Genomic DNA, 20,000 nt, shown 5'->3' with positions numbered 1-20,000 from the left:
TATGAAGAGCTCTTATTCTTAAAGGAAACCTGCCTTGAGAGACATATGGAAGCTGTGATCATTGATCTCTCCTTTGTAAATGCTATCTGACTGGCAGTCATGATGACCTTTTTATATAAATACTTTGGGGATCCGGAGAAAGAACTAATTGTTGCACATTAGTAACTAAAAAAAAAAGCTGAAACCAACAGATCAGCACAACTCCGCAATGGCAGCCTTCTATTCCTCTCAATAAAATGCAAATTTCTACAAACAGTAATAAATAGCAACCAATCAAAAACCAACTTCAGTGACCTCTGATTGAATGCTATGGGTTAGAGAACTTAAAGGGGTTGTAAAGGTAAAAAAAAAATTCACCTCAATGCATTCTATGCATTAAGGTGAAAAAACTTACGACTATACCGCCCCTCCCCCCGTTATACTTACCTGACCCCTCGAAAGTCCCGCGCTCGGCCCCGACATCCTCTTCGCTGCTCAGCCTAGCCGTTGATTGGCTAGAGTGGATGGATTGAAAGCAGCGCAGCCATTGGCCGGCACTGCTGTCAATCACATCCAATGACGCGGTGCGCCAAGGGGCGGGGCCGAGTGATACAGTGAGTGGCTATGGCCGCTCACTGTATCATGGGAGGGTGCCTGGCATTCGGCCTGTGTGTAATAGGCACTGTTAAAAGAAAAAACCTTGCAGTCAGCCAGGACACCTCCTTATGAGAAACAATTAAAATGTAAGAAATATTTTTTTAATTGTAGTCGTGTTGTGTGACTGGGAACACATGGCACACATATAGTGGGGTTTTTGTAAAAAGTAAAAATATGCTTTAGGGATTAGCACCTTTAAATACATTTTTTTTTATTGAATAAAGGTAGTTGGTGACCATATACTGTTTGAATCATGTACTGTATCTGCGGGTTTCCATTAATACATTCTATCTCAGATAGTCACAGTGAAGTGAAGATAGCATCAGAGAATGGTTTTTCATATTTAGTGCATACATGCTAAATAATGTGTAAGTGTAACACTCACAGGTATTTGTAACCTTTCACAGAGTTCACAGTATTCCCCTGACAATGCCTTTTTTCATCTGCATTGTTACTGTTTATTGTGACATGTCATGTAAAATTACCACTTGAACATTAGCAAATTTCTTCCTGTTATAAAAGGTGTTAACTGGTTAATGGGAAAAAATTCAACACCTTGGGGTTTATTTATAATAAAATATTGCTGTCTCAAGCATTCCCACAGCTGTCACAAATAATCCCCTAGATTGTATATGTTTACTTCCTATGATAATCAGCTCCATCTAGCGGTCATAATGCAGTATTTTCCTGAAATACTCCAATAAGGAAAACACCACATTATGGCCACTAGATGGAGCTGATGTTCATATGAAATAAATATTATTACAAAAATGTTTTTTTTTGGACAGCTCTGCCAATGCTTGAGACATTTTGAGACATGATTTTATATAACTAGACCCCTTAAAGTGTATATTTAGCTAAAAAAAATGTTTTTGTTTTGGATAGAGTCAGATTATTTGGCGCTGTCTGTGAATTTTCCCTTGATTTCCTGTCCCAGGGACACAACAGGAAATTAGAGGAAATCTACAAAAGTGAGATGAAGTCTCCTCTTCGACAGCTGTTCCAGAACAGAGGGGTTGATTTACTAAAACTGGAGAGTGCAACATTTAGTGCAGCTGTGCATGGTAGCCAATCAGCTTCTAACTTTAGCTTGTTCAATTAAAGCGGAGGTTCACCCTTAGAGGGCATTTTTTAGCCTTAGCTTCCTGCTCGTTTTTACTAGGGGAATCGGCTATTTGTTTTAAAATATGAGCATTACTTACCTGTTTACGAGATGCATCCTCTCCGTCGCTTCCGGGTATGGGCTTCGGGAATGGGCGTTCCTTCTTGATTGACAGTCTTCCGAGAGGCTTCCGACGGTCGCATCCATCGCGTCACGATTTTCCGAAAGAAGCCGAACGTCGGTGCGCAGGCGCAGTATAGAGCCGCACCGACGTTCGGCTTCTTTCGGCTACGAGTGACGCGATGGATGCGACCGTCGGAAGCCTCTCGGAAGAATGTCAATCAAGAAGGAACGCCCGCTCCCGAAGACCCATACCCGGAAGCGACGGAGAAGATGCATCTCGAAAACGGTAAGTACGGATCATATTTTAATACAAATAGCCGATTCCCCTAGACCGAACGAGCAGGAAGCTAAGGGGAAAAAAAAAAAAAAAAAAAGAAATGGTTGAACTCCCGCTTTAAAGTGTTATAGTAAAATCAGTCTGTATATGCAGTAAAGCATGCTTGTTAAACTCGCTGTGGAACCTAATGGGTTATAATACTCTGCATTGTGTAAAAAAAGGCTGCTTGATCCTGTCTTCTCTGATCCTCCCCTTCTTCCACAGTTCCCAAACCATCTCCTGATAGGACAGAGGCTAGAGGAAAAGCTGCATGCACATGCTCAGTTTGGCGTGTATTGCTAGAGTTTTTTTTTTTTCTTGGGAGGGTGCATGTGATCAGCACAGGGCCAATCAGCACTGTCCAGAGGGTTAGGGGTCCTGCAGCCTGCTGGGAGCCTTGTAGGACACTCAGGGGAGAATTAAAACTCCTACAAGCTTTAACCAGACATTGATAGAAGTTACAAAACTGCTCTAACTGCTGATGAAAAAAGGTATTTAGCAGTTGAACTTTTACTAAATGAATTGCCTTTCCATGTTGTGTGTACTGTGGGAGACCAGATATAGCACTTTCCAGTAAATCAACCAATGTCCCCAATTAAAGATTTGAACTTAGTTCTTGTTCTGGAGACAACTTTGAAATTGAGATTTCTCTTCACTTTCTTCCTTGACAACAATGGTCCCCAGTATAAACAGCGGTGAATCTCCTCAATGGGTAGACAGCATAAAAAACTGACAGTTGATCTATCCCTTTCCCAATTTATCCAAAACAAACAAAAAAAAAAGATTTGGACTGGAGATACACTTTATATGACCATATTACTTACAGGTACAGTGGCAAGGTGGCTCTCCTGTGCAGGATCACATACCAAGTACGTGGTCCTGCATTTCTGGATCTGGAGCACCCATGTGCGCCACTGCTGACCTGCTCCCGCTGTGATTATACACGGGAGCTGACCTACGGGGACCGCAAACTCGATGTCCGCTGGTACCCGCTGATTTAATTAGGCAGAGAGTCAGAATGGCTATTTACCACGGTGAACAAGATTGCCATTCTGTGAGTAGGGAAGGCATTGATTCTGTGTTCCAGTAAAGCAGGTACATGGATCAATGCCTTCCTCTAGTCAAAGCACCTCCCACACAGTACACAAGCACTGGGTATGCACACAGTTAACCCCTTGATCGCCCCTGATGTTAACCCCTTCCATTAGTACAGTGACAGTACTGAGCACTTTATTAGTGTCACTGGTCTCTAAAAAGAGAGTGTCAGTTAGTGTCCAATTTGTCCGCCACAATATTGCAGTCCCGCTATAAGTCGCTAATCGCCTAGTAAAAAATAAATAAAAAATAAGTAAAAATTCTATAAATATATCCCATTAGTTTGTAAACGCCATAACTTTTGCGCAAACCAATCAATATACGCATTGTGGGCCAGATCCACATAGATCTGCACCCGCGCAGCGTATCAGAGATACGCTACACCGCTGTACCTTACCTGGCGTTCTTTCAAATCCTCAAATATTTCGCGCCGTAAGTTACGGCGGCGTAGTGTATTTCTGGCGGCGGAATTTAAATTGGTGATTAGGGGGCGTGTTTCATTTAAATGAAGCGCGTCCCCGCGCCGAATGAACTGTGCATGCTCCGTTTCTAAATTTTTCCGCTGTGCATTGCGCTAAATGACGTCGCAACAACGTAATTTTTTTAACTTAGATGTGACTTACGTCCATCCCGATTCACGGACGACTTACGCAAAAAAAAAAATTCAAATTTCGACGCGGGAACGACGGCCATACTTAACATGGCAAGTCTATCTATACGCCGCAAAATACCAGCTTTAACTATACGCCGGAAAAAGCCGACTAGAGACGACGTAAGAGAATGCGACGGCCGCGCGTACGTTCGTGGATCGTCGGAAAAAGCTAATTTGCATACCCGACGCGTAAAACAACGCGAACTCTACCCAGCGGACGCCGAAGTATTGCATCTACGATCCGAAGGCGTACGAAGCCGTACGCCTGTCGGATCAAACCCAGAAGCCGTCGTATCTTGGTTTGAGGATTTAAACTAAAGATACAACGCAGGAAATTTGAAAGTACGCCGGCGTACTCTCACTGTGGATCTGGCCCATTGTTTTTTTTGTTTTTTTTTAACCAAAAACATGTAGAAGAATACACATTGGCCTAAATTGATTAAAAAAATCGATAGCAAAATGTAAAAAAAAAATGTTTTCGTTTTTTTTTTTTATAACATTGTTGGTCTTTTTTTGTTTATAGTGCAAATAATAAAAAAGCAGAGGTGATCAAATACTACCAAAAGAAAGCTCTATTTGTGGGGAAAAAGGACCTAAATTGTATATGGGTACAGCGTCACGCAATTGTCAGTTAAAGTAACGCAGTGCCATATCGCAAAATATGGCCTGGTCATGAAGGAGGGTAAACCTTCCGGAGGTCAAGTGGTTAATTCACACATATGCAGCCTAAAAAAATCACCATGGTCCTATTTTGTCAAGTGGCCCCTGTTAATAAGGAGTGAAAATCACTTTCACTGAACCATTAGAGAAAGAGAACTGTGTGGAGTTAAGCAACGGATAAACCTAATGCCACTAGACAGCAGAGAATTAGTGGAAGTATTTATAGTGTATGTCACTAGGTTCAAGAGGGTACAGCATTCATCATCCAATGGAAGGGAGAGAATCATCAACATCAGCTTTAGAAACTGTAAAAACCATATCTAAACCCAAAAACAAATAATGTATATATTGCTCAAGCTTGTCTTGCATATACACGGTCACACGCAAGTTCTCGGAACTTTCGAGCGTTTAGAGCACGGTGACGTACAACACTACGACGAGGCGAGAAATAGAAGTTCAATGCTTCCGAGCATGCTTCAAATTGTTTCCGAGCATGCGTCTTTTTTTCCCGTCGGAATTCCATACAGACAAACGTTTTTTACGCTAGGATTTTTTTCCATTGCGAAAATAGAGAACCTGCTCTCTATCTTTTTCCGGCAGTCTTATGAGGCTGCATAACCCCTGACTCTCTGGGCTAGATTCATAAAGCCCGCCTTAAGTTTGTGCGGGCGTAGCGTATCTCAGATACGCTACGCCGCCGTAACTTAGCGAGGCTGGGGCTGGATTCACAAAGAACCTGCGCCCTAAGTTATGGCGCCGAATTCAAATTCGGAAGAGCTGGGTGTGTTTTATGCAAATAAAACATGACCCCACGTAAATGACGTTTCTCACGAACGGCGCATGCGCCGTCCCTGAACGTATCCCAGTGCGCATGCTCCTAATCACGTCGCAAATAGTCAATGCTTTTGACGTGGACGTAATTTACGCAAAGCCCTATTCGCAAACGACTTACGCAGACGACGTAAAATTTAGAAAATTCGATGCGGGAACGACATCCATACTTAACATTGGCTATGCCTCATATAGCAGGAGTAACGTTACGCCGGAAAAAGCCTTACGTAAAAAAATCCGCCGGGCGCGCGTAGATTTCTGGCGTATCCAGCTCATTTGCATATTTTACGCTGAAATCGACGGATGCGCCACCTAGCGGCCAGCGTAAATATGCAACTAAGATACGACGGCGTAAGAGACTTACGCCAGTCGGATCTTAGGCTAATTTTGGCGTATCTTGCTTTCTGAATACAGAAAGAAGATACGCCAGCGCAGCTTTGAATTTGCGCGGCGTATCAATAGATACGCCGGCGTAAATTCTTGCTCAATCTAGCCCCATGTCTGGACAGTGCTGATTAGCCCTGTGCTGATCACATGCACACTCCCCCCCCCCCAAAAAAAAATAAACTCTTTAGCAATACACACCAAACTGAGCATGTGCAGAGTGACCCCAAGGCGCTGCACTTTCGGGAGATGGATTGGGGACTATGGAAGACGAGGAGGATCAGAGGAGACAGGATCAAACAGCCTTTTTACACAGTAGAGGATTAACCCTGTAGGTTCCACAGTGAGTATAACAAGCATGCTTTACTGCATATACAGACTGATTTTACTGTTGTGGGTTTGGTAACACTTTAAATGGCATAATTACTGGGTGAAAAGAAAAACAAATGTAGCCACCCCACCACACCTAAAAATTTGTTAGCTGCAACATAACACATTTTTTTAAATTGGGTTTAATACTGCTTAAAACGCTACCAAAATGTTCTGTACTGTCTCTTTAAAACAAGTGTCTTGAGGAGATGGGCTGTGACTTTTTTCCAGCCACCTACAAATGGTGCTTATCAGTGGTATACAGTGCAGCAGAAATTATAACTTACGTAATAGAGTAATCAAACAGAAGAAAGGAAAGTGTTTTCATAACTACAGCAGGCAATGACACAGAACAATGAGAAAGCATCATTTCAGATCCAAACTACCAAGCACAATTCAGAAGTTTCATAACATGTTCATACCACGCTGGCAATGACGCACAGACCTGCTATCCTTTTACTGATCCAGACAAACAGTATTCTCCGGTCCCTGCATCCCTTAAACATGTGCTGACCACAGGAGGTCACCATTGTTACATAAACATTACTCCAAGAGTACATTACATTTATCCCTCCATTGAGAAAAGCTTAGCTGTTGTAACAATTGTAATTATACAGTGTTTTCAGTTACAAATTACTTGGATCCCACACAGTAGTCAGTGGAGGCGTGATGTTAACAGCCAACCAAAGGCATTATTTAAGCGTTGCTGCCGAGAGGACATTTTTCATATGACTACACACTAAAACACAGGAAACCGAAAAAAAAAAATGACATTACCCCGATGACTTCGCTGCTCTGCAGCCGCACAGCCTGTCTGTAGTGGTTTATTTCTTAGGTAACACAAAGCAGCAATCATGAGGAATCTGTGACTTCTTCATTGTTGATTACATAGCGGCCATATTACAATGGGCAAGGACGGTTCACAAAGAAGTCCTCGGTATAACTAACCTAAAGGTAGTGGCGTAGCCTGTGTTGTCAGCGTCGGGGCAAGGCAAGTAATTTGCGCCCCCTAACCTGCGGACTTTTCGCACTCCCGAGTCCCTTCCCTTCCTACAATAGTACTGACCAGCCTGATTCCTATACTGACCTATCTCATTCCTATACTGACCCTTACACTAACCTACACAATTCCTATACTGACCCTTACACTAACCTCTACACTAACCTACACAATTCCTATACTGACCCTTACACTAACCTCTACACTAACCTACACAATTCCTATACTGACCCTTACACTAACCTCTACACTAAACTACACAATTCCTATACTGACCCTTACACTAACCTCTACACTAACCTACACAATTCCTATACTGACCCTTACACTAACCTCTACACTAACCTACACAATTCCTATACTGACCCTTACACTAACCTCTACACTAACCTACACAATTCCTATACTGACCCTTACACTAACCTACACAATTCCTATACTGACCACTACACTAACCTACACAATTTCTATACTGACCCTTACACTAACCTCTACACTAACCTACACAATTCCTATACTGACCCTTACACTAACCTCTACACTAACCTACACAATTGCTATATTGACCACTACACTAAGCTACACAATTCCTATACTGTCCCTTACACTAACCTCTACACTAACCTACTCAATTCCTATACTGACCCTTACACTAACCTACACAATTCCTATACTGACCCTTACACTAACCTCTACACTAACCTACACAATTCCTATACTGACCCTTACACTAACCTCTACACTAACCTACACAATTCCTATACTGACCCTTACACTAACCTCTACACTAACCTACACAATTCCTATACTGACCCTTACACTAACCTACACAATTCCTATACTGACCCTTACACTAACCTCTACACTAACCTACACAATTCCTATACTGACCCTTACACTAACCTCTACACTAACCTACACAATTCCTATACTGACCCTTACACTAACCTCTACACTAAACTACACAATTCCTATACTGACCCTTACACTAACCTCTACACTAACCTACACAATTCCTATACTGACCCTTACACTAACCTCTACACTAACCTACACAATTCCTATACTGACCCTTACACTAACCTCTACACTAACCTACACAATTCCTATACTGACCCTTACACTAACCTACACAATTCCTATACTGACCACTACACTAACCTACACAATTTCTATACTGACCCTTACACTAACCTCTACACTAACCTACACAATTCCTATACTGACCCTTACACTAACCTCTACACTAACCTACACAATTGCTATATTGACCACTACACTAAGCTACACAATTCCTATACTGTCCCTTACACTAACCTCTACACTAACCTACTCAATTCCTATACTGACCCTTACACTAACCTACACAATTCCTATACTGACCCTTACACTAACCTCTACACTAACCTACACAATTCCTATACTGACCCTTACACTAACCTCTACACTAACCTACACAATTCCTATACTGACCCTTACACTAACCTCTACACTAACCTACACAATTCCTATACTGACCCTTACACTAACCTACACAATTCCTATACTGACCCTTACACTAACCTCTACACTAACCTACACAATTCCTATACTGACCCTTACACTAACCTCTACACTAACCTACACAATTCCTATACTGACCCTTACACTAACCTCTACACTAAACTACACAATTCCTATACTGACCACTACACTAACCTACACAATTCCTATACTGACCACTACACTAACCTACACAATTCCTATACTGACCCTTACACTAACCTCTACACTAACCTACACAATTCCTATACTGACCCTTACACTAACCTCTACACTAAACTACACAATTCCTATACTGACCACTACACTAACCTACACAATTCCTATACTGACCACTACACTAACCTACACAATTCCTATACTGACCCTTACACTAACCTCTACACTAACCTACACAATTCCTATACTGACCCTTACACTAACCTACACAATTCCTATACTGACCACTACACTAACCTACACAATTTCTATACTGACCCTTACACTAACCTACACAATTCCTATACTGACCCTTACACTAACCTCTACACTAACCTACACAATTGCTATATTGACCACTACACTAACCTACACAATTCCTATACTGTCCCTTACACTAACCTCTACACTAACCTACTCAATTCCTATACTGACCCTTACACTAACCTACACAATTCCTATACTGACCCTTACACTAACCTCTACACTAACCTACACAATTCCTATACTGACCCTTACACTAACCTCTACACTAACCTACACAATTCCTATACTGACCCTTACACTAACCTCTACACTAACCTACACAATTCCTATACTGACCCTTACACTAACCTACACAATTCCTATACTGACCCTTACACTAACCTCTACACTAACCTACACAATTCCTATACTGACCCTTACACTAACCTCTACACTAACCTACACAATTCCTATACTGACCCTTACACTAACCTCTACACTAAACTACACAATTCCTATACTGACCACTACACTAACCTACACAATTCCTATACTGACCACTACACTAACCTACACAATTCCTATACTGACCCTTACACTAACCTCTACACTAACCTACACAATTCCTATACTGACCCTTACACTAACCTACACAATTCCTATACTGACCACTACACTAACCTCTACACTGGCCTACATGATTCTTAGGCCTCGTACACACGATCGGTTAACCAGAGGACAATGGTCTGATGGACCGTTTTCATCGGTCAAAACCGATCGTGTGTGGGCCCCATAGGTTATTTAACCATCGGTTAAAAAAAAACCAACTTGCTTTAAATTTTAATCGATGGATTCCTAACCGATAGGTCTCCTAACCGATAGGTCAAAACCGATCGTTAGTAGGCACAACCATCGGTTAAAAATCCACGCATGCTCAGAATCAAGTCGACGCATGCTTGGAAGCATTGAACTTAGTTTTTTTCAGCATGTCGTTGTGTTTTACGTCACCGCGTTCTGACATGATCGGTTATTTAACCGATGGGGTGTAGGCGCGACAGACCATCAGCCAGCTTCATTGGTTAAAGTGTATGCATTGACGGAGTTTGAGTTTTCAGATCTGCAAGGGTCAATTGACTGTAGAACTACTGGTAACCTTTATCAATTAATACATTAAAGCCCAGCTCTGGGAAATTATTTCTTGCAGTAAGGCTGTGTTCGCACTGCAAGGGTTCATAGCTTGCTCTATCTATCCCCCAGCAGATGGCGCTCCCCCATGCTCATGGACTGTACCTTAGGGTCATCGCTTCCATTGCAAGGCATTTGGATCCTGCTTGGGTCTCCAATGATGTCAGGACCCTAGACCGTTAGAGTGTGGGGGAGCAGACACCATGGGAAACAGTCTACCTGCGGAAAGAAGTGGAGGATCGGGCAAGTAAATTCTCTTTTATTGTTCCCTTAGACCAAAACGACCAATCTACCCTTAGGCTGGATTCTCACTTGTGCAATGCGGGAAACAGCACGAATCCTGTGCAGGTTACCACATCACACCCGAATCGCAGGTAGTTCACACTGACATCTGCAAAGTGCTGAAGGTGTCAATGTAAAGTTAATGACATCCCCAGATTGGTTTGCAGATCGCAGTGCGAACTGCGAAATGGTGCAGGAATCAAATGGCATACCAATGCGATCCAATTCCAGTGCGGGCACAAAAAAAGGACTCATTATTTTGGTGCGAATGTGGTGTGATTTTAGCAATGCGGTTTGAATGGCTGAATTGGCCTCGCACAGACATTGCATGTGATCTGCACAGCAATGTGTGAACCCAGGCTTACAGAGCCCCACTGCAAGGGATAATTCTCTTTAGTTGCCTGGAGTTGGGCTTTAACTGCTTGCCGACCAGCCGCTGCAGTTTTACGGCGGCGGGTCGGCTCTGCTGAGCGAGATCACGTAGCTATACGCACGCCCCCCGCTCGTCACGCTAGGGAATAAAATGGCGGTTATTTCAACTTCTTTTCTCACACGGTATTTGCGCAATAATTTTTCAAACGCCTTTTTTTGGGAAAAAAACGGTTTCATGAATTAAAAAATAACAAAACAGTAAAGTTAGCCCATTTTTTTTTGTATAATGTGAAAGATGATGTTACGCAGAGTAAATAGATACCTAACATGTCACACTTTACAATTGCGCACACTCATGGAATGGCGCCAAACTTCGGTACTTAAAAATCTCCATAGGTGACGCTTTAACATTTTTTACAGGTTACTATTTTCTAATTTCAGAGGAGGTCTAGTGCTAGAATTGTTGCACACACTCTGACGCACGCAACGATACCTCACATGTGGGGTTTGAACAGCGTTTACATATGTGGGCGGGACCTGCATGCGCGTTCGCTTCTGCGCGCGAGATAACGGGACAGGGGCGGTTTTAATTATTTATTTTTTTATTTTACTTAATTTTTTTTATTTTTACACTTTTTTAAAAAAAAATTTTTTTTATCACTTTTATTCCTATTACAAGGAATGTAAACATCCCTTGTAATAGGAATCAGTGTGACAGGTCCTCTTTATGGAGAGATGTGGGGTCAATAAGACCCCACATCTCTCCTCCAGCCTTACAAGCATGAAATCGGTGAAAAAAAAATCACCGATCACACCGATCACATGCGGGTACTGGGCGTGTCGTCATAACGTCGCGCCCGGGCCTCCGACGGTCATAGAGATGACTGGTGACCATCTGGTCACCAGTCATCTCTATGCTTTCCAGCAGCACCGACCGATTCGCTCTCCGGGCCCCCGATGGCACGGGAGAGCCCGGAGAAGCACGATCAAACGGTGGGATCGCCGCTTTGATCGTTCTTATCGTGCACAGAATCGGCGGCTGAAGACGCTGATATCTGAATGATGCCTGTAGCTGCAGGCATCATTCAGATATCACCGCACAAAGCCGTCCTCGGTCGTCAAGAGGTTAAAGGACCATTTATTTTTTAGAATGACATAAAAAAAATATTTAAATGCATTTTAGTCTTTCTGACCCCAGATCTCATATTCAAGAGGAACTGTCATGCTTTTTTCTATTACAGGGGATGTTTACATTCCTTGTAATAGGAATAAAAGTGACCCAATTTTTTTTTTTTAAACTGTTTCAAAATTTAAAAAGTAAAGTAAAATAAATAAGATTTTTTTGTTTTTAAAGCGCCGGTCCCGACGAGCTTGCGTGCAGAAGCGAACGCATATGTGAGCGGCACCCGTGTATAACCACACATGTGAGGTATCGCCGCGATCGTTAGAGCAAGAGTAATAATTCTAGCACTAGACTTTCTCTGTGAGGCTCCATTCACACTAATGCATTTTTTGATGCATTCTGCAGAAATGCAGGGAAATTGTTTAACATGGTTTCCTATTGAACATTGCTTTTTTGTGCCTCTGCGTTTTTGGAAAGGGTCGGGGACTTTTTTTCCCGCAAAAAAACAGCATTTTGCATGTAATAGAATTCAATGGCCCGCATTCAAAACGCAAGTACTGCGATTTTGCCACGATTTGCAGTTTGCAGATTTTTTTATTTATTTTTTACCTTTTTATAGCTGGATGAGCCACTTTTCCACTGTACCCCGGTTGGGGAACTTTGAGATGTGGCATTGTGTCTTTCTGTCATTCATATGCCTGTTATCTTTTTTATGATGTGATACTGTATTGTTATGTATTTTTCTATTTTTGTATAATAAATTTATATTTTTTATATATGTTTTTTGATTATTTTTGTTGCCCACATAATCCCAACCCTAGAGGTTTTCATACTTACAATTTTCAAGGGATGATGGCAACTACATGGTCATCTGTATAGGCTGGTTTATTCACAAAATAGGCCTGCAGTACCTCATTTGGCCTGAGGTACGGGGGCGCAGGAGCCGAGAAAAGCCGAACATTGGTCTGCAGTACCTCATTTGGCCTGAGGTACAGGGGCGCAGGAGCCGAGAAAAGCCGAACATTGGCCTGCAGTACCTCATTTGGCCTGAGGTACGGGGGGAGCAGGAAACAAGCCAAAGTGTCCTCGGGCCCTTTCGGCTATTTTTGGCGCTCTCATATCATATTCAGTGCCGATATCAGAAAAAAAATTACAGTTGAACCTCGGATTACGAGCATAGTCCGTTCCAGGAGTATGCTCGTAATCCAAAGTACTCACATATTAAAGCGAGTTTTCATATTGAAGTCAATGGAATCAAAAATAATTTGTTCCGCATTGACTTCAATGGGATGCAATACCGAATTGCGCCCCCCCACCTCTGGGTGCATTCGGTATTGCATCCCATTGAAGTCAATGCGGAACAAATTATTTTTGGTTCCATTGACTTCAATAGGAAAACTCGCTTTAATATGCGAGTACTTTGGATTACGAGCATACTCCTGGAACGGACTATGCTCGTAATCCAAGGTTCAACTGTAATTTATTTTCTGATATCGGCACTGAATATGATAATATATAGTTAACCAAAAGTGGAAAAGTCTTTGGATGGAAATTAATGAGGCTGCTTTCTTCGCTGCAGTTCCAATGTGTTAATGTTGTTTATTCTTTAGTTTTTTTTTATATGTAGTCCTTTTCTTTACATCCATGTGAAATGGTAATATCAGACATGAATAAAGCACCGGGGCTGAGAAGAGAGAGAGGAAGACTGTGTGATTCAGGATGCTAAAAAGAGGAAGGTTTGCTGCTCATAGGACGTTGTGCTTTGACAAGCTGACAGTAGGAATATTTTTTCAGAACCTGTGCTTTCATTTATAATTCATCCTGTTGGAAAGGCTTTAATGTTTTTCTCACCAACTCACACTGCAGTTTCAGCAAATATAAAGCACTTAGCCATTGTGCACTGTCTCTTTCATTAAATGTACAATCCAGTCAAAGTTGAAAATTAAGCCCCGAAATGCGTACAAGGACAACAGCCTACCTGTTTTTTCACCCAGGTATTGATGAAATGCCCAAAAAGGCCCTTCCTGATAGAAGCCTAGAGCTCGGAGGCTACATAATTACTCTTATCGCATATCTGGCCAACTATAATGCATCCATTCAATTTATTTTATTTCATTTATGTTTAATTAATTTCTCTCCCCTTGATTGCTGCAAGGGTTAGCAATGTAGTTAATAAATGGTGTTACGTCACATTTTGTATTGTTGGATGTATATAATGTGATGGTTATCTATTTTACAGTTCACTGTCAAAAAACATTTGATATGTACATTAGGCCAGAAGAGTCCTGAAAAAATGGCTGACGCTGCAAAAAGTATGGACTACGGTCCTCAGAGAGAGCATTTACAGTATCTCATAAAAGTTAATACACTTTTGTAAATATTTTATTACAGGGCTCAAAATTTCAAGTCCTGAGCTACTAGCCAGGCCTCAAGGGTTACTCGCCACCAGTTGTCCTGCCCAACCCCTACCCTGCCCTGCCCCTAATTTCGCCCCTAAACACGCCCTCATATATATTATCTCATGAAATTACACTTAAATGTTCTATGCAGAATTAAGTTATAAAAATAAATATTAACAACAACTTTATCCATACCCAAAAATGCAGCCTGCCCGTGTCCGCCAACACAGCCTGTGCCCGCCAGTGCAGCCTGTGTCCCCAGTTCAGCCTGTGTCCCAATGCAACCTTTTATCATCAGTTTCAGCCTGTGTCCCCAGTTTCAGCCTGTGTCCCCAGTTCAGAGTTTCAGCCTGTGTCCCCACTTCAGAGTTTTAGCCTGTGTCCCCAGTGCAGCAATTGTCCCCAGTTTCAGCCTGTGTCCCCAATGCAGCAATTGTCCCCAGTTTCAGCCTGTGTCCCCAATGCAGCAATTGTCCCCAGTTTCAGCCTGTGTCCCCAATGCAGCAATTGTCCCCAGTTTCAGCCTGTGTCCCCAATGCAGCAATTGTCCCCAGTTTCAGCCTGTGTCCCCAATGCAGCAATTGTCCCCAGTTCAGCATGTGTACCCAGTTTCAGCCTGTGTCCCATCGATCGTAGGGGATGAGAGGGGAGAGCCGCCACCGCCGCCTGGCTAATTAGAGCGCTGGGGAACAGCTTTCATTACAATAGCTGTGTGTTTCCCCGCCGCGCGGCGTCATATACAGCCCCTCCCCTTTGTCCGGGGAACTTTGATAGCCAGATCACCGTCCCAGGATTGGATGATGATCTGTCTATCAAAGTGCCCGGACAAGGGGGGGGGGGGCTGTTTATGACGCCGCACAGCAGGGAAACACACAGCTATTGTAATGAAAGCTGTTATGTTCCCCACTCCCCAGCGCTCTAATCAGCCAGGCGATCATCCCCTACGATCACTGGGAAAAATGCTCCCATACAACCCGGGTCAACTGCGGTGCTCGCCCCCCGCTCCCAGGCAGCCCACACTCGCCCCCCTCAAAATCCACTCGCAAAATGCGAGCAGGCAAGTGGATTTTTTGAGGGCTATTTTATTATTTGCTACAAAGTAGTGAGTGTACAGCTTGTATAACAATGTAAATTTGCTGTCCCCTCAAAATAACGCAACACACAGCCATTAGGGCCCTTTCACACATGACAGGGCGGTCCCTGCACACTGTGCAGGGACCGCCCTGTCAGATCTCCGCTCTCCTCTATGGGGCGATCGGATGAGCACGGACCGTCTGTCCATGTTCACGCGATCCGATCCGCAGACAGATGGAAAAAAAGGATTTTCCTCCGTCTACAGAATCGGACCATAGTGGAGACCGATGAGAGCAGGTGTCAGCGGTTAATCCGAAAACAGATGAATGAAATACGGACATACGGTCCGCATGTGCGAAAGGGCCCTTAATGTCTAAACCGCTGGCAACAAAAGTGAGTACACCCCTAAGTGAACATTTTCAAATTGGGCCCAATTAGCCATTTTGCCTCCCAGTGTCATGTGACTCGTTAGTGTTACAAGGTCTCAGGTGTACATGGGGAAAAGGTGTGTTACATTTGGTGTTATCACTCTCACTCTCTCATACTGATCACTGGAAGTTCAACATGGCACCTCATGGCAAAGACAAAAAGAATGTTTAAGGGGGTTACACAACTACCAGGGAAAGGTAAGGTAAACATTGTGGAGCATTTAGTACTAATTTAATGCTTCCTGCATGTCTTACCTTGAAAATGTGCTCTAAAGAAATGATTTCTGACTTAAAAAGTGTGATGCAAAATCTATTTTTCTGTTCCATTTCTGTGACGTCTGTTTTTGTATTACTGCAACACTTGTCTTCACACAGACATGATACAATGGCTGTCATTGCAAAATGAGACAATGCATACTCTTTATGACAGCAACAGCTGGGCAGAGGACCAGACGTTTCATGAAGGATGTGCATACTTATAATAATCTCAGATTTTCTGGAAACAACTGAAGAAAAATCTTTTTTGTAAGAAAAGAATCCTGGTGACTGGTAGACATTGCTTTAGGATTCTATTTTCATTGGGTCAGTTTATGTATGGAATAGGGATACCCATAAAAGAAACACGATCAGCACCAGTAGTATTTGAACCAACTGACATTCCTGACTTCCCAGTACTTTTGATGATAAAGGTGCAATCAACTATTTAGTCATTTCTTGCACCTAATGAATCGTAACAATTTTTACATTCCTGCCAATCGAATTGGTGACAACCTTGTCATCACTTTGGTTTTTGTGTATTAAACCCAAAACCAAAAATGTATTATACTGCAGCTAACCAATTGTTGGATGTGGTGTTTGCCTCAGTTTTCTTTTTTAGGCTTTTTTTACTTTATTTTCACCTACTGACCCAGCCACTATGGCCCAGATTCACAAAGCACTTATGCCGACGTATAACACGTTACGCCCACGTAAGTGCAAATGTGCGCCGGCGTATGTGTGCGGCAGACCCACAAACCAACATGCGCCTAAAAACAGGCTACACCCCGCCGACGTAGCTTGCACACGCCGGCGTAGGGTGGGCGCACATATGGGCTGGGCGCATGGTGCTGCTCCCATTGATTAGCCATTCAAACATGCAAATGAGGGAAATACGCTGATTTACGAATGTGCGTGTGCCCGGCGCATGCTACGCGAGATGCGCGTAAGTTGTACGTCTGGCGTAAAGTTATTCCCCATAAATGAGGTGCAACCCGGCAACAGACATGCACAGGTCTGCAGCAGGGAACACAAGCCGGCATATTGTGCGTTGGACGTGTGTCTGGGCGAAAGTTATGTTCACAGCGTACGTGGTGATCCTGCGTAGCTTAGGCAGTTGCGCCGGCATGGTTGTGAGCAGGCGCAGGGGGGGGTGCTATGCATGCGTCCACGTCACGGCGCATGCACAGTTCGTGATACGTACCTGTCTGGCGCTCGGCCCATAATTTGCATTGGGTCACGCCTCATTTGTATGGGTTCACGCCCACTTCAACCTACGCCGGCGTGCGCCTTCGATACCCACGCCACGCTGGCGCAGCGTTGGGAGCACTGGCTTGCTGAATGCAATGCTTGCCTCTCCGCACTGTGTTGGCATGGCGTACAGTGTTTGCTCTACGGCAGCGTAATGTGCGCCTTGTTTTCTGTGAATCTGAGCCAACGTCTTTTTTATTTTTCAGCTTTCTTTAACAAACCAATCTGTTCAGAAAATGTGTCAATTAGAGGAATGAGACAAACCATTTAACATTTACAGGGGTGCTTACAACAATCAGTAAAACCTTTATCCCCCACCTTTTTTCATGCTAGGAACAAAGAAAGACCGTCAAGTTTGAAAAAAATAAATATTTTTTACTTTCTGCTCTAAAACACATCCAAAAAAAAAAAAAAACCTCTTCATCAATTTAGGCTAATATGTATTGTGCTACATATTTTTTGGTAAACAAAAATCCTAATAAGCGTATATTGATTGGTTTGTGCAAAAGTCAACAAACTATGGGATATTTTTATTTATTTATTTTTATTTTCTACCAGTAATTGCGGTGATCAGCGACTTATAGCGGAAGTGCGATATTGCAGCAGACAAATCGGACACCTGAATGACACTTCTGACACTTATTTGGGGACCATGACATCATTACAGTGATCAGTGCTAAAAAATATGCACTGTCATTGTACTAATGACACTGGCAGAGAAGGGGTTAACATCAGGGGCAATCAAAGGGTTAACCGTGTGTCTAGCTAATGTTTCAGTGTAGTTGGTTTACAGAAACACATGTATTCTGTACTGACAGAATGACAATCTGCCTTGTTTACATAGGCAGTCTGCCATTCTGTTAGTGTACCAAATGATCAAAATCACAATGTAAAATCACAGTGGGAGTGAGTTGCCGGCGGCACGCACTCACGATCAAAACCCGGAAGTGCAGAATCACGTGTATATATATATATGCGATTCTGCATAGGGCAGCCGCCCTGTAGCAGTAGATCTGCTATGGGGCGGTCGGCAAGTGGTTAAAGTCAGCAGCTACAAATACTGTAATTGCTGACTTTTCACAGTCACTCACCAACCCAAGGGTCCAGTGTTGTCATCACCTGTGATGTGTCCCAGGATGTGGTGGGAAGAGAGCGGGGGCCTAACTTCTGCTGAAGTGGGAGTGGATACCTGCTAGAAATAGGTACCCACTCCCAGAAAAAATACTTTATATTAATAGCAGAGTAGGAAGCGAAGAGGAGGATGAGCGTTACTTTCACATTTAGGTGATGTTCCGCTTTAATACATCACTTGAATTTTTTTAATGTGAGCAGTGAAAAGTAGCTAAAGCTGACCTGGTATCGGCCTCTTGCAGTCCCTGTACAACAGAGCTGGAGTTGAAAGGAAGTAGCAATTTAAGGAGAAAATCATAGTGGGAGACAGTAGAGTAAAAGAGGTGAGCTTGTCACCGTGTTGCTTCTTGTCATCTGGGGTTGGATCTACCATGACCTGGGCTCAGATGAAGTATGCTAAATGATCCTGGTCATTTAAAAGAAGACAAGTGGCAGAAATAAAGGACTGCGGGAGTTTCTGTATTGAAGCCTTCCATTATGCTGAACCTGCATATATAGGCCCGGATTCACAGAGAGCGGGCGCACATTACGCCGCCGCAGCGCATCCCCCTGTGCGCTACGCTGACGCAGCGCAGAGAGGCAAGCATGTAATTCAGGAAGCCAGTGCTCCCCACGCTGTGTCGGCGTGGCGTAGGTTTTCGAAGGCGCAGGACGGCGTAGGTGGAAGTGGACTTGACCCATGCAAATCCATGCAAATGAGGCGTGACCCCATGCAAATGATGGTCCGAGCGCCAGACAAGTACCTTTAACGAACTGCGCATGCGTCGTGCCTTGGACGCATCCCCCTGCGCATGCTCACAACCACGTCGGAACAACTGCCAAAGATACGCCGGATCTCTGCCTACGCCATGAACGTATCCTTCGCCCAGCCAGACTCACGTCCAACATAAAGTACGTAAAATACGCCGGCTTCTGTTCCTTGGTGCAGACCTTTGCATGTCTGCTGCTGGGTTACACCTCCTTTATGGGGCTTAACTTTACGCCGGACGTACAACTTACGCGCACCAGTCGTAGCCTGCGTCGGGCCATAGTATTTTCACAGGTATTGACTAGGGGTGCAACGGATTGTGCCCGATCCGCGATCCGAACGGGTCGACCTGTTCGGATCGGCACAGTATGCGATTCGCGGAACGCACCGCCGCGGCCTTAGGAAAGACCGCGGCTTCGGCCTAGCTCCGGAGCGGTCGGCCATCTTGGTACACTCGGCGGCGGTGCGCGCTGACGTCATCACCCCTCCCTCTTCTCGTGGATTTTTTCTATTTTGCAAGAACGCGCTGCGCCGCTGACTCTGCATGCAACCTGAGTACAGTGAGACGGACCGAGTACATCAGTACAGTGAGTTGGCT

At 43.6% G+C, this 20,000-nt stretch overlaps 1 protein-coding gene and 1 long non-coding RNA gene across 10 annotated transcripts in view; both read right to left on the bottom strand.

The window, feature by feature from the left end:
- LOC120931479 (nuclear receptor ROR-alpha) overlaps positions 1-20,000 on the bottom strand; it is a 637,829-nt gene that overhangs the window by 476,435 nt on the left and 141,394 nt on the right. The gene's annotated exons all lie outside the window — the stretch shown is intronic.
- LOC120931480 lies at positions 6,198-9,404 on the bottom strand. 9 transcript variants are annotated; one of them, XR_005747864.1, is made up of 6 exons: positions 9,233-9,404; positions 9,056-9,133; positions 8,375-8,497; positions 8,252-8,296; positions 7,670-7,825; positions 7,576-7,624 (listed from the first exon to the last, which is right to left on the bottom strand). It is a non-coding gene; the product is annotated as an uncharacterized LOC120931480 (long non-coding RNA). The 9 variants fall into 9 exon arrangements; XR_005747868.1 differs by lacking the exons at positions 7,576-7,624; positions 8,252-8,296 and adding an exon at positions 6,198-7,288; XR_005747867.1 differs by lacking the exons at positions 7,576-7,624; positions 8,252-8,296 and adding an exon at positions 7,273-7,321.

The sequence above is a fragment of the Rana temporaria genome, chromosome 3 (genome assembly GCF_905171775.1).
Source record: "Rana temporaria chromosome 3, aRanTem1.1, whole genome shotgun sequence".
In the NCBI taxonomy this organism is placed as follows: Eukaryota; Metazoa; Chordata; class Amphibia; order Anura; family Ranidae; genus Rana; species Rana temporaria.
This window is presented reverse-complemented; position numbering and strand designations above follow the sequence as displayed.